Here is a 14,686-nt window from a genome sequence, read left to right as displayed (position 1 = left end):
TCCCTCTGCCTATGTCTCTGCCTCTCTCTCTTTCTCTCTCTGTGACTATCACAAATAAATAGAAATTAAAAAAATAAATAAATAAATAAATAAATAAATAAACATGCAACTACTGTACAACCCAGCAATTGCATTTATGGCCACTTTTCTTGGAGAAATGAAAACATGTTTATTTTTAAAATTTTTTGTAAGATTTTATTTATTTATTCATGAGAGACACACAGAGAGAGAGGGGGCAGAGACAGACGCAGGCTCCATACAGGGAGCCTGATGTGGGACTCGACCCCGGGTCTCCAGGATCACACCCTGAGCCGAAGGCAGGCGCTAAACTGCTGAGCCACCCAGGAATCCCCAAAAACATGTTTGTATAAAAATCTGTACATGAAAAAAAAAAAAAAAAAATCTGTACATGAGGGATCCCTGGGTGGCGCAGCGGTTTGGCGCCTGCCTTTGGCCCAGGGCGCGATCCTGGAGACCGGGGATCGAATCCCACGTCGGGCTCCCTGCATGGAGCCTGCTTCTCCCTCTGCCTATGTCTCTGCCTCTCTCTCTCTCTCTTTGTGACTATCATGAATAAATAAATAAAAAATAAAAAAAAATCTGTACATGATTGTTCATGGCAGCTTTATTCATAATAGCCAAACCTCTAAACAACCCAGATGTCTTTCAACAGATGAATGGCTAAACAAACTATGCTACATCCATATTATGGAATATTACTCAGCAATAAAAAGAATGAACTATTGAAACATACCAACAACTTGGATGAATCTCTAGGGCATTTACACTGAGTGAAAAAAAGACAGTCTCAAAAGGTCACATTCTGTATGATGTCATTCATAAAACATTCTCGAAAGATAAAATTGTAAAGATGGAAAACTGATTAGTGGTTGCCAGAGGTTAGGTTGGTATGGGGAAAGGAGAAGGTGTGGAACATGAGTAAGATTCATTGTGGTAATGGAATAGTTCTTTACCCTGATTGTGATGGTGGTTAAATGAAGCTACACATGTGATAAAATTGCACACACATCATACCGATGTCAATTTGTTGGTTTTGATATTGTGATATAGTTATGTGAAATGTAACCATTGGGAGAAACTGGGTGAAGGATACACAGGACCTCTTTATACTATTTTTGCAAATTTTTGTGAATGTAAAATTATCTCAAAATAAGTTTTTTAAAGATATAAGGATTAGAAAGGAAGAAATAAAATATCCTTACTTGTAGGTACATAGAAAAGTAAAGAATTCACAATTTACTCAAATTAATAAAATAATTTAGCAATGTTTTTAAATGTAAGTATAATAAAAAAGATATTTGCATTTTTGTCGACAACACAAGGGGTAGAAAATGTACTTTTAGAGGTAGAGATATCACTTACAACGGTAAAAAAGATAATAAATCTCAGAAAATGAATAGTTTTTTAAAATTTTATTTATTTATTTGCATGAGAAAGAAGGAGCACTAGAGAGATAGCAAGCACAAGTGGAGAGCAGAGGGAGAGGGAGAAGCAGACTCCCCACTGAGCTGAGAGCCCCATGGGGGCTTGATCCCAGGACTTGGGATCATGACCTGAGCCAAGGGCAGACACCCAACCAACTGAGCCACCCAGGCACCACAGAAAATGAAAAGTTCTAAAACATTTAAGTTACTAAATTTTTAAGTAAATGTCAAATATGTTCATAGATAGAAAGATACAACAGTGTAAAGTTGCTAATTCTCTGGACGCCTGGGTGGCTCAGCAGTTGAGCATCTGCCTTCAGCCCAGGGCATGATTCCAGGTTCTGGGATGGAGTCCTGCATGGGGCTCCCTGCGAGGAGCCTATTTCTCTCTCTGCCTGTGTCTCTGCCTCTCTCTTTGTGTCTCTCATGAATAAATAACATTTTTTTAAAGTTGCTAAATCTCTCCAAATTGCAGTAGCAGCAAACTATTTCTTGCTCCCATTACATGACAGCGCAGAGCATCTGTAATCATACTGGGCTCTATGATTCTATGTGATTTCTCATACTGGCAGCCACTCTTTGCAGTATATTCTCATAGCATAGGACAGAAGCTCAAGGTGAGAAAAGCAGGGTCAGAGAAGCACTAAAGTCCACAACATATTTAAAGCTTCTGCTCCAACATGGTGTTGGTCAAGACAAGTCACAAGTCCCAAACCAGTGGGGCAGAGGAGTCTATACCACTATAGGGAAGCATGGCAAGGGTAGAAAGGTGAATAAACAATCATGAATTAAAAAATGCCATCTGCCATATAGATTCTCTGGATTTCAAATCAAGATCACAAAATTTTCATGGAGGGGTGCCTGGCTGGCTCAGCAGAGTATGCAACTCTTAATCTCTGGGTTGTGAGTTTGAGCCCCAAATCTGGCATAGTTTACTTAAGAAAATTTAAAAATTTAAAAAACAGAACCCAAAATTTTCATAGAGCCAGACAAGCTAAACCTAAAATGTCTCTGGAAAAGAGCTAAGAATACTTGAGATTCTTTATGAAAGAGAGGTAGATCAGGGTAGGACTTCTAAGATCAGAAATCAAGATTTTTAAAAAAATTTTATTTATTTATTCATGAGAGACAGAGAGAGGCAGAGATACCAGTAGAGGGAGAAGCAGGCCCCATGTAGGGAGCCCGAGCCCGACATGGGACTTGATCCCAGATCTCCAGGATCACATCTTGGGCTGAAGGTGGCGCTAAACCGCTGAGCCACCCGGGCTGCCCAGAAATCAAATTTTTTTTTTTTAAGATTTTATTTATTTATTCATGAGAGACACAGAGAGAGAGAGAGGCAGAGACCTAGACAGAGAGAGAAGCAGGCTCCATGTAGGGATCCTGACGTGGGACTTGATCCACAGACTCCAGGATCACGCCCTGGGCCAAGGGCAGGCACTCAACCCCGGAGCCACCCAGGCATCCCAGAAATGGAGATTTAACAACAACAACAAAAACCCCACCAATTTTCAGGGCACCTAGGCAGCTCAGTAGGTTAAGTAACTGCCTTCAGCTTAGATTATGATCCAGGGGTCCTGGGATCAAGCCCCACATTTGGCTCCCTAAGTGGGGAGTCTACTTCTCCTTCTGCCCCTCCCCTTGCTTGGGAGCAAATAAATAAATAAATAAATAGCAAATAAATAAACAAAATCTTAAAAAAAAAAATACCGGGGATCCCTGGATGGCTCAGCTGTTGGGCATCTGCTTTCGGCCCAGGGCGTGGTCCTGAAGTCCTGGGATCGAGTCCTGCATCGGGGTCCCTGCATGGAGCCTGCTTCTCTCTCTGCCTATGTCTCTGCCTCTCTCTCTCTCTGTGTCTCTCATGAATAAATAAATAAAATCTTTAAAAAAAAATACCAATTTTCAGGCAGTATGGCACTTGCACAGGAATAGGCAAATAGAACAAAATAGAGAACCTAAAACAGACCCAAGCATACATGGAAACCCATTGTAATGCTTGCATGCTCTGGCGTTGCAAATGAGAGGTGAAATGAATTTCAGATGGAATATGGTCTTAAATATGAAAGGCAAAACTTTCAAACTTTTTAAAATATTTTTTTTATTTAAGATTTTATTTATTCACGAGAGACACACAGAGAGGGAGAGATGCAGAGACACAGACGGAGGGAGAAGCAGGCTCCATGCAGGGAGCCTGACGTGAGACTCCATCCCTAGTCTCCAGGGTCACACCCTGGGCTGAAGGCAGCGCCAAACCGCTGAGCCACCCAGGCTGCTCTAAGATTTTATTTTTTTAAGTGATCTCTACACCGAACATGGGGCTTGACTCATAATCCCAAGATCAAGAGTCACATGCTCTACTGGCCGAGTCAGTCAGGTGTCCCAAAGCTTTAAAACTTTTAGAAGGGCAGCCTGGGTGGCTCAGTGGTTTAGCGCCGCCTTCAGGCCAGGGCCTGATCCTGGAGCCCCAGGGTCAAGTCCCACATTGGGCTCCTTTGCATGGAGCCTGCTTCTCCCTCTGCCTCTCTCTCCTCTCTGTGTGTCTCTCATGAATAAATAAAATATTAAAAAAAAAATAAATCGTTTTTATTTATTTATTCATGAGAGACACACAGACTGAGAGAGAGAGGCAGAGACACAGGCAGAGGGAGAAGCAGGCCTCATGCAGGGAGCCCGACATGGGACTCGATCCCAGGTCTCTGGGATCAGGCCCTGGGCCAAAGGCAGGCACCAAACTGCTGAGCCACCCAGGGATCCCCTAAATAAAACTTTTAGAAGAAAATATGGAAGAATATTTGTATACTTCAGGGTCAGGAAGGATTTCTCAAAACACATGGAACAGGGCAAAAGACATGGCTAACAAAAGAGAAAACAAGAAAGTTTATTAAATGTTAAAGATGTTTAGTAATCGGGAAAATACAAATCACAACCATAATAAGAAATAATTTCACACACACACACACACACACACACACACACACACAAACACACACAAACCAAAAATAAGTGCTGGCAAAGATGAAGAGGAAGGGGAACTTGAACACATTGCTGATGGAAATAAAAATTGATACAACTGGTTTAGAAAATTTTGGTGGGGGGCCTGGGTGGTTCAGTTGGTTAGGTTAATTGGCAGGCTCTTGATTTTGACCTAGGTCATGATCTCAGGGTCATGAGATTGAGCCCTGGGTTGGCGCTGAGCACAGAGCCTGCTTGGTATCCTCTCTCTCCCTCTCTCCCAGCCCCTCTCCCTCCCTCTCTGCCCATTTTCTTGCCTACGTGTGCTCTCTCTCTCTCTCTCAAATAAATAAATCTTTAAAAAAAATTTGGCATTACCTAGTAAATTTGAATACATACATACCTTAAGACAGAACAATTCCACTTCTATTTTTTTTTAACAATTCCACTTCTAGATAAAGATCCTGAAAACTCTTCCACGCATGCATCAGGAGAAATATTTGAGTGTTCATAGCAACACTGTTTGCAACAGCAAAAACTGGAGCCAACCCAATGTCCAAAAGTAGACTGGAAAATAAATTGCAGTATCTTCTTACAATGAAACACTATATAGCAGAGAAATTGAATAGCTGAATCTCAAAAACAGAATGCTGAGTGAGAAAAGCAGGATGCATAGGAAGAGTGCAGAATGATTTTTTTTTTTTTAAAGATTTGTTTATTGGGCCGCCCCGGTGGCTCAGCGGTTTAGCGCCGCCTTCGGCTCGGGCATGATCCTGGAGACCCAGGATCGAGTCCCACGTTGGGCTCCCTGCATGGAGCCCGCTCCTCCCTCAGCCTGTGTCTCTGTCTCTCTCTCTCTCTGTGTCCCTCATGAATAAATAAATAAAATCTTTTAAAAAAATATAAAGATTTGTTTATTTATCTGAGAGAGAGAGAGTGAGTGCGTGTGCACTTGAGCAAATGGGGGCAGGGGAAATGGCAGACGGAAAGAATTTCAAACACTTTCCTGCCGAGCACAGAGCCCTACACAGGGCTCAATCTCACAACTCTGAGATCACGACTTGAGCTGAAATCAAGAGTTGGATGTTTAATTGACTGAGCCACCCAGTGCCCCTAAAATGATTCCATTTACAAAAAGTTCAAAACTAGGCTAAACTGTACAAGGTAGTGTTTAGGAATATATACATATAGATAGATATAGATATAGATATAGATATAGATATAGATATATACATATATATTTGTTATAAGAGAATTATTAATACACACAGGCAAAATTTTGTTTTGGTTGTCAAATGATCCTTTATTGAAATATTTTCCTTCATAGTTCTTAACCAGCTGGGCATTCCACTGCACCACTGTTGATGTCATCTATGAGGTCACGAGGATGGTGAATGTTGCTCAAAATCAGAGCAGATTATATTCTCAGAAAGTAGGGAAAACTATCATTGGCAGAACAGACTTTCTTGTAAGGCAGAAGGAGGAGGTAGGGAGGTGGATCTATGAGGCTGGCTTTGATTAAGCTGAACAGAGGTACAAGAATGGAACTGTAGGCTGGGAGCCTTCCTCGTATAGTGGGAAGTTTAGAGTCTCTTTTCATTAGTTTTCCAAAGACTGTGTGCCCACTTGGAGATGAGCAAACAAGATCTCTAAGCAGCTCACCCACTGCCTGCTTTGGCTCTCATGAGGCCCCTCAGCCAGGAATTCCCACTAGTCAAAGCCTGGGAACGATTACAGACCAGTTGGCTTCCAGGAGCAGGAACATGTTTTATGGGTTAGCTTTCTCTTCCTTTCAGTAGAATTAATGGGTGATTGCTCTGACTGCCCACAAATGTAACTTAAAACTCCATCTCATTTCGACTTTATGGTGATGTTTTAAAGCTTCCCAGAGGAATGGAGCACTCTGTATCTCTAGCAGTTCATTTAAATGAACAGCTAGGAAAACTCTTTAATCTGGAAACATACAAGAAAGAAATTATCAAGTTGATAAATCATACATACATATCTTGACTTTGGGGGTTCACCTATAATTCACCGGTGACTTGCCTAGAGTGAAATCAAGAGCTACGGATGGGCAGGGAAAGGAAATATGCTTTTTTTTTTTTTTTTTTAAGATTGTATTTATTTATTCATGAGAGACACAGAGAGAGAGAGAGAGAGGGGGGCAGAGACAGGCAGAGGGAGAAGCAGGCTCCATACTGGGAGCCAGAGGTGGGACTCAATCCAGGGTCTCCAGGGTCACAATCTGGGCTGAAGGCGGCGCTAAACCGCTGAGCCACAGGGACTGCCCAGGAAATGTGTTCTAGATGAGGAATGACAGGGATGGGAACAAATCTGAAGAGGGTCAAAGCACACTCAGGGGAGGTTTCACACCTTGCCAAGAACAGCTGCAGCTATGGCTATGGGGCGGGGAAGTTCTGAAATTGTAGAGGGAAATCAAGCACTTACTCATTCTGGGTGTGAGTTTGGATTTCTCCTATGGAATGCACCCTGAGAGAGGGAGATCAATATCTTAAGAAAAAAAGAGAGATCATCATGTTCCTTTGCCTCTGGAAACCAGGCCTATTTCAAAGCAGATAAGAAAAATCAGGTTCAAAATAAGCTTATCCCAAACCTCAGGTAAAACTGGGACTCCATTCTAGGGTTCAACCTCTCCGTCCTGCTGTGTCCACAGCAGTTACCTGTCATGCTTCTTCAAAAGGTTGGATGAGGTTCTATTCATTCACACATACAACGGACAGTACTTTATTGGACGCTCACGATTTTTCAGGGAACTCTTCTAGGTCCTGAAGAAGTAACCGTGAAAAACAGACCAAGTTAGGGCAGCCAGGGTGGCTCAGCCGTTTGGCGCCTCCTTCAGCCCAAGGTGTGATCCTGGAGACTGCAGGATCGAGTCCCACGTCGGGCTCCCTGCATGGGGCCTGTTTCTCCCTCTGCTTGTGTCCCTGCCTCCCTCTGTGTGTTTCTGAATACATAAAATCTTAAAAAAATAAAAACAAAACAAAACAAAAAAAACCAGACCAAGTTAGTGGTATGTAAACTGTGCTTTGAATATTTTGAGTACAGGAGTCAGGAAAGCTCAATGCTTTTGTCCGTGTCACATGGGATGGTTGTGACAAGCTACTTACAGACACGCTGTTTGCAACAAGGACTTCCTTACCCTTTCCAGCTCTTTAATGAATCTGCATCATGCATCCCTGTTGAGCTTCCACTGGGCTATTCCAGTTAAGTGAACTAGGAGTAGCCTGAACTGCCCATTTGGCCACGGGATGAGGCATGGTTTTCTGCGCCCAGTCCCTCTCCCTCCGATAAACCCTGGAGCCCCGCGCCCGAAGAGCTCACCCCACTGCGGCGCCCCCCTCGCTCCCGCAGGAGGCGTCCCGGGGCGGTCCAGCAGGGAGCGGCCTGCAGCCCGCGGGCAGCCCCAGGGCCGTGCCCCCCCTCCCCGGTCCCCGCCGTGCCCCGCGCAGGCCGCTGCGGGGCGCTGCGGCCCCAGGTTGGGAGCCCCGGGTGGGCGGGGCCAGGGCCGAGCGGGCTGCGGGCGCGGCGAGCTCCGCCACAGGTAGGCTGCGGGGTCCGGCGGGCGGCGGGAGGCGCGGCGCTGCGCGGCGCCGAGGCCCGGGGGCCGCCGGAGGCTGCGGGAGCCCGTCCGCGTCGTGTCCCCTCGCCCCCCACCCTGTCGCCGGCCGCGGTCCCTGCGGCGCGGACGTCCGGCGCGCGAGGGCAAGGTACGGGGCGACCTCGCTGGGCTCCTTGGAGACCCCCTGCACCTGCACTCCCGGCCCGGGGGACGGCGTCGGAGGCGGGGGCGCTGCTCCCTCGGCGCCCCCAGGTCGCCGTCTGCCTGGCGGGGAGACCCAGAGGGAGCGCCTGGCCCCCCTCCGCGGCCTCCGGGCAGCCGGGACGGGAGGGGTCTTCCTGGGGCACCTCCCTGGTCGCTTCGCTTCACTCGCCTCCCTGGAGGATAGAACCTGGGGCGGGGGGGGGGAGAACTTTGTCACCGCTGCTGGTCCCCCTCCGCTTCCTCCCGTGAGCTCAGAGTTTGAAGAAAGTGGTGGTGGGGGGTCCCCAGGCGTTGCTCTCGGATGCGGCAGGCGGTGCGCGGGAGGAGCGGAGGGTCCCTTTGGTCGCCTGCGGCCCGGGCTCAGCGCGCCCCGGCAGCCTGCCCCCTCCCCTTCCCTCTGCGCGCGCTGCAAAGGGGCGCAGACCCGGAGCGCGGGGGCCGTACCGCTGCCCCGGGGAGCCGCCCCGGCCGGAACCCGGCGCTGGGGGCTCGGCAAGGGCCGTCTCCCGGGGCGGGCCGAGGAAGCGAGCGCGGGTCTGACCTCACACACCCGCTTACCCGTACTGGTCTTGGAGATGTAGGTGCGGTGCTTCCGGTAGATTTGGGGCGCCAGGGGAAGTGGGGAGCATTATTTGTGACAGGAGAGGGGCTTGGATTTCATGAAGCTGGTCAAGAATGTTCTCCCTGCAGCAGAGTGAGGTGGATCAGGTGGTGGAGGTCTGCTTTACACTTTAGAGGTTGTGTCTTGATTCCACCACTTGTTAGGTGTAGGACTTTGGAAACCCCATTTCTTCCCTTGCCTTCCCTCGCCTTCCCTCGCTTTCCCTTCCCTTCCCTTCCCTTGCCTTCCCTTGCCTTCCCTTGCCTTCCCTCGCTTTCCCTTGCCTTCCCTTCCCTTCCCTTCCCTTCCCTTCCCTTCCCTTCCCTTCCCTTCCCTTCCCTTCCCTTCCTCCTTCCTTCCTTCCTTCCTTCCTTCCTTCCTTCCTTCCTTCCTTCCTTTCCTCCTTTCTTTCTTTCCTTCCTTCTTTCTTTTCTTTTCTTTTCTTTTCTTTTTTTTCTTTTCCTTCCCCCTTGTTTCTCTCTCTCTCCCTTCCTTCCTTACAAGACTAGTGAAGTGAATCAGTGGGAATGGAGAAGGAACAAACAAATCTGTAACTGGTGGTGATCAATTAATTTTAAACACCACTGCCCTTGGACCAGCCTGGAAAACCCATTTCATTAAACTTAGTTTTGAGAACTGTAAACTGGGTGTATTATACATAATTGGGTAGTATTGTGGAAATTAAATGAAATGACGCAAGTAAAATGCTTGGCATGGTGCTCTTGAATGTTAGGCATCCTTTTTGTGAACCTGTTGAATGGTGCTGTTCATTCATGTTTGGGTAAAGTGTTATAGGCCAATGTAAGTGTAAAGAACTTGGCAATGAAGACAAATACACCTGGGTCCACAGTAGTGCACAAGAGTACTGATTGTCTCTGAGGAGATATTTCCCATCCCTAAAATAGCAATAGCAACCCGTTGTTTTTGCTTGTAGTAGGTGCAACCATACGTGTTTAACTTCCTTCTGCCATCCTTAGCCAGTGCTTAGCATATGGCAAATGAATTTTTTTTTTTTTTCATTAGGGATGTAAATGAAAGTTGGAAGAGTTTTCTGCCCTTTTGGTCATAAGAGGGGAGGAGAGAGTTGGAGACGGTGGAGAAGAATAAGACACCATAAAACTACTAGCTGCACATTGTTGGAAGGTATGAACTAAGGGTGATAAATGCTCATTTGATGGGGTTCCTGGCTGGATCAGTCTGTGGAGCATGTGACTCTTGATCTCAGGGTTGTGAATTCGAGCCTATGTTGGGTGTAGAGTTTATGTAAAAAAAAATATATATAGGTATATAAATATGTATATGTATATTGGGACACTTGGCTGGCTCAGTTGGAGGAGTGTGCAACTCTTGATATCAGGGTTGTGAGCTAGAACCCTATATTGGGTGACATGTTCATTATTTTATTTTATTTTATTTATTCATGAAAAACACAGAGAGGCAGAAACGTAGGCAGAGGGAAAAGCAGGCTTCCCACAAGGAACCCTATGAGGGACTTGATCCCCTGACCCAGGATCATGCCCTGAGCTGAAGGCAGACACTCAACCACCGAGCCACCCAGGCATCTCAACATGTTCATTTATTCATTCTTTGTTTTTTAGTGATTGTACCAGAAATTAACCTTAACTTCCCATTTAAATCCATCATCCTCTCCAGAGCCCTCGGGCTAAGCATTTACTTCAAGTAAAGGTGGATGGCTAGTGATCCAGCTCAGCTTAGAGACAAGGCTTACTTTCAACTCCGGAGGCCCTACCACATAGAAATTCTGGTGTTCCCATCCCCATTATGAAATATACCTGCACAAAGTATCAAACTACATGTTCAATGTAAAGAATAAGAATAGAGCCCACGCACCCAAGTACCCATCACTCATTTGAAGAACTAGAGCATCCCCGTGGTCTTGGAGCCCCCAAATAACTCTCCATGGCATTCCATTCCTCCTTCTTCCTGCAAGGAACCATCAGGATTTGAATTTGTGTTCATTTTTAACTTGCGTTTCACACATCATATGCTACATAAAAAGCTCTGTGAAAGGGAAGTTTCCAAACAAGCATTTCCTCAATAACCTGGAGCATTCTTATTGAACTTAAAAGCAGGATATTGAGAGTAGGATGCAAACCACAAAAAAACTGACAGTCTCAAAGTACTGGGGTGAGGCAGTCTGTCTTTCAAGGTTTCCCCCAGGTTTCTTTGGCACAGGCTCTGCGGGCGTGTTCTGTCTGTATAGGGGAGGTGTAGTCTCTTCCAAAATAGCTTGGAGGCTATAATTTTTAAAAGCTTTGCTTGAGTCCTTAAGAATGAGAAAAACAGTAATTTGTGTGCATGTGTTTTAGAAGTTTTTTTTTTTTAATGCAAATTATCCAGGGGAACATTGTGTGGGATTTGAAGGATTAAACCAACAGAGAGCAATCTTTAAAAATGATTTTAACCCAATTCTTTTCCTGGTTGTTATGTTTGTGTTTTGGACTTTCTTTTAAGTTACTTTTTCAGGGTTCCACAGCTCTCCAGAGAATATTGCACAACTCCATCACTTCTTGGTTAAGACAAAAGATTCCTAAACTTGGTTCATGGCTTATTTAGTATGTTAGTATGTTTTCACAGTGCCCTAGTTTTAAGTAGTTCATCATAGTTCGGTTCAAACAACTTATTGAATATGTACGTCCTAACAACATAGAAGCTATTTTAAAGAAATAATACACATAAACTGGGAGAAAAAATATTGATCATTCTTAAATAACCATAATTACAAGCAAGATGTGTGTGCCTTTACTAATTCTTAAATCTTGGGATCTTATTGGATACCACCACTCTCATTTCCTTTCGACATTAACTTTTCGTAGCACTTGCATTTTATTTTTATTTTATTACGATTTTATTTATTTGTTCATTAGAGATACACAGAGAGAGAGGCAGAGACATAGGCAGAGGGAGAAACAGGCTTCCTCCAGGGAGCCTGTGGGACTCTAGATGCCAGGACCCCAGGATCAGGACCTGAACCAAAGGCAGATGCTCAACCACTGAGCCACTCAGGTGCCCCTGGAGCACTCACCTTTTTTTCACAGCATCCACTGAAAACCCAGGTTTTGCAAAGATGTGTATGATGTTATTGATAGGAGTGTAATGTGATCCACCATTGAAACTGAATTCTGGTTTGTAGGTTCAGCATTTTCCAACCTGTTGAATACATTGTGTTTCTCAAAACTTTCAAATATCCTACCTAAGGCCTTTGTGATTTTGCTACAGTATCCAGATTACCTTGGTACTCAGTTTGGGCATTGTTGGTCTAAGGTAATAAAAACCCTCTTCTAGGGAGAGGGCAGTTATTAAAGAAGGGGTCTGTCTGAAATAGCACCAGGTTAAGCTACTGTGTGGAGTGGGCTACATCTTGGCTTCTCCTCTACATAAATGGAATGACTAAAGCCTACCTCTTAGGGTCATTAAGTGGATTAAACTAGATAATGCATATAAAAGCATCTCTAAAAGGCCTGAAATAGAACAGAGTCTCAATAAATGATAGCTGTTTTATGATTACTAAATACTCCAATAATAGGTAAATATATTATAGTCACTATTTAAGTATAGCCAGTGCAAAAAAAAAAAAAAAAAAGTCAAAGCTTGAAATCTCAATCTTAGCACATAATTTATGAAGTAGTTGGTTCACAATATAAAATGATTTATCATCCAGCTTTGCAGACCATCTTTGGAATGTTCATTTTCATTTGCCAGCTTGTGCCCAGGTTTGAAGAGGCAATCATAACTGATTGGAAAGAGAAGGCCTGAGCTTGGACAAGTAGACTTCTGATTTCAGGAGAAAAGTACTTTTGTCTTATATCTTGGGAAGTTTGGATGTTGGTTTGTAGGGGCCCAGGGCAGGCTGCCCCAAACGGGCCACTTTGGCAAAAAGATTATTTTGAGTCAAGAGTAATAGAAACCCAGCAGATGCAGCCAAGGTGCTCTGCCTCCCGCTAACTGCCTAAATTTACATTAGAAAGGAGAGCCTGCCATAGGAAGGGAAGTATTGACAGAGGCCCTCTTTAGGAACTCATCTGCATAATAGAACAATCTTCTTTTTCCAAACATCTCCTTTCACCTTCCTGCTAATGAATTTTCTCTCCTTTGTATCCTCAGGCTGCTGCCTTTTTCCTTAGCTCATGTAAGCTTCAAGTTGCCTCGTTGTCTCTGGAATCGTGTGTGTGTGTGTGTGTGTGTGTGTGTGTGTGTGTGTATTCCCCCTAAGTACGCCTATTAAATCTAATTTTCTCCTGTTAACCTGTCTCAGGTCAATTTAATTCTAAGTCTAGCTAGAAGGACAGAGGAAAGTCTTCCTTCCCAACTGGTTACAGACCTGCAAATGTTTCAAGTAAGGTTTAATTTTTGCATCTCTGTGCAGCATAGAGAGGCAGACCATCTTTTCAGTGAAATAGTTTTATTAAACTGATTAGCAGCACATGATAATTCCTGTCAATAAATGGTACTTACTAATCCTCCAAGGAAAGGCTGACTTTATTCAAGAGACATGTCATACATGGCTGTCGCGGTGTCTTTTAGGAAACAGAGACCTTTACCCCCTGTCCTGTTTATTTTCCAGACCCTAAGCCTAACTTAGAAGCTGGTGATTCTTTGACAATTTGTGAGAATACATTCAATAGTGGTATTTCTAGTGTAGTTTTTTATTTTTATTGTTGCTTACTTTGGTCATTTATCATTGAGGAATCTGTACAGAACCATAGATGATGATGATGCTTCCAAGTTGACATAAATACTACTGGAATACAATTTTTATTTGTTTTGATTCCTTTTTTTTTCTTAAAGTAGGCTCCATGGCCAATGTGGAGCTTCATGAACTCAGGACCCTGAGATCAAGAGTTGAATGCTCTACCAACTGAGCCAGCCAGGCACCCCTGGTTCTAATATTGAGAGTTGTTAATTTCTTTATTATGTTTGGGATGTGTGTGTGGGGAGAAATTGTTTTGATTCTTCTTAACTAATTGTTCTCTTTTTTCTATTTGTTGTCTGATGTGGGAAACAAAGGCAAAATAAAAAATAAAATTTCCTTACTACTTACAGCCCATTGACAAGTCCTTGAAACAGGGCAGAGTGACCTTCCACTGGGAGCTTGGCTGCCTCCATGTTGACACTTAGCTAAGGGCAAAAGGCTTTCTTAACTTGACCCCCCCCCCGCCCCCCCCCCCCCCCCCCGGATCCTGTGAATCTACATTAAAAATATAGAAGTTTCTTTGGAAGCTCCCTTTGTCTCTTATCCCCACTCCCCCCACCAAGATACATGATAGGAATCATCATCCAAGCATAGGGCCCACTAATATACATCTGAAGGGTCTCAGGACTGAGACTTTACTAAACAATAATAAATAACCTTTCCTAACAGTAGCTGCCCACCCACCCTCAGGGTCCTAGAAACTTCGTTTCTAAAATAACTTGAGGTTTGTTCTGTCCCTGAGCCCCTCCCAACTTGAAAGTATATAATTACCACCCCTCACAACCCCAGTGCAGCTGTTTCTGCCCACAGGTCCAAGTCCCTGTGCTTTAATAAAATCACCTTTTTATTTTTTTTATTATTATTTTTAAAAGATTTTATTTATTTATTCATGAGAGGCACACAGAGAGACAGAGAGAGGCAGAGACACAGGCAGAGGGAGAAGCAGGCTCCATGCAGGGAGCCCGATGTGGGAGTCGATCCTGGGTCTCCAGGATCAGACCCTGGGCTGAAGGCGGCGCTAAACTGCTGAGCCACCCGGGCTGCCCCTAAAATCACCTTTTTAAACCAAAGACGTCTCAAGCATTCTTTCTTGGCTGTCAGGTCCAGATCCCAACAACATGAAAAACCACATCAATGTCAATGTAATAAATAGTCAGCATTTTTTTTTTAATTTTAAAAAATATTTT

The 14,686-nt window shown here is 44.4% G+C and overlaps 1 protein-coding gene across 4 annotated transcripts in view; it reads left to right on the top strand.

Annotated features, from left to right (window-relative positions):
• Nucleotides 1–7,905: 7,905 nt before the first annotated feature.
• The window catches only part of ANKRD6 (ankyrin repeat domain 6), a 197,340-nt gene continuing 190,559 nt past the window's right edge, over nucleotides 7,906–14,686 (top strand). For 3 of the 4 annotated variants that reach the window (XM_077903081.1, XM_077903072.1, XM_077903074.1), the window contains exons 1-2: nucleotides 8,001–8,128; nucleotides 9,809–9,928. The gene's annotated coding sequence lies outside the window, so the exon portion shown is untranslated. Of the gene's footprint in view, nucleotides 7,963–8,000; nucleotides 8,129–9,808; nucleotides 9,929–14,686 lie in introns of those variants that run through there. The other variant, XM_077903073.1, reaches the window with a different exon arrangement.

This window comes from Canis aureus, chromosome 7 (genome assembly GCF_053574225.1).
Source record: "Canis aureus isolate CA01 chromosome 7, VMU_Caureus_v.1.0, whole genome shotgun sequence".
Taxonomy (NCBI): Eukaryota; Metazoa; Chordata; class Mammalia; order Carnivora; family Canidae; genus Canis; species Canis aureus.
This window is presented reverse-complemented; position numbering and strand designations above follow the sequence as displayed.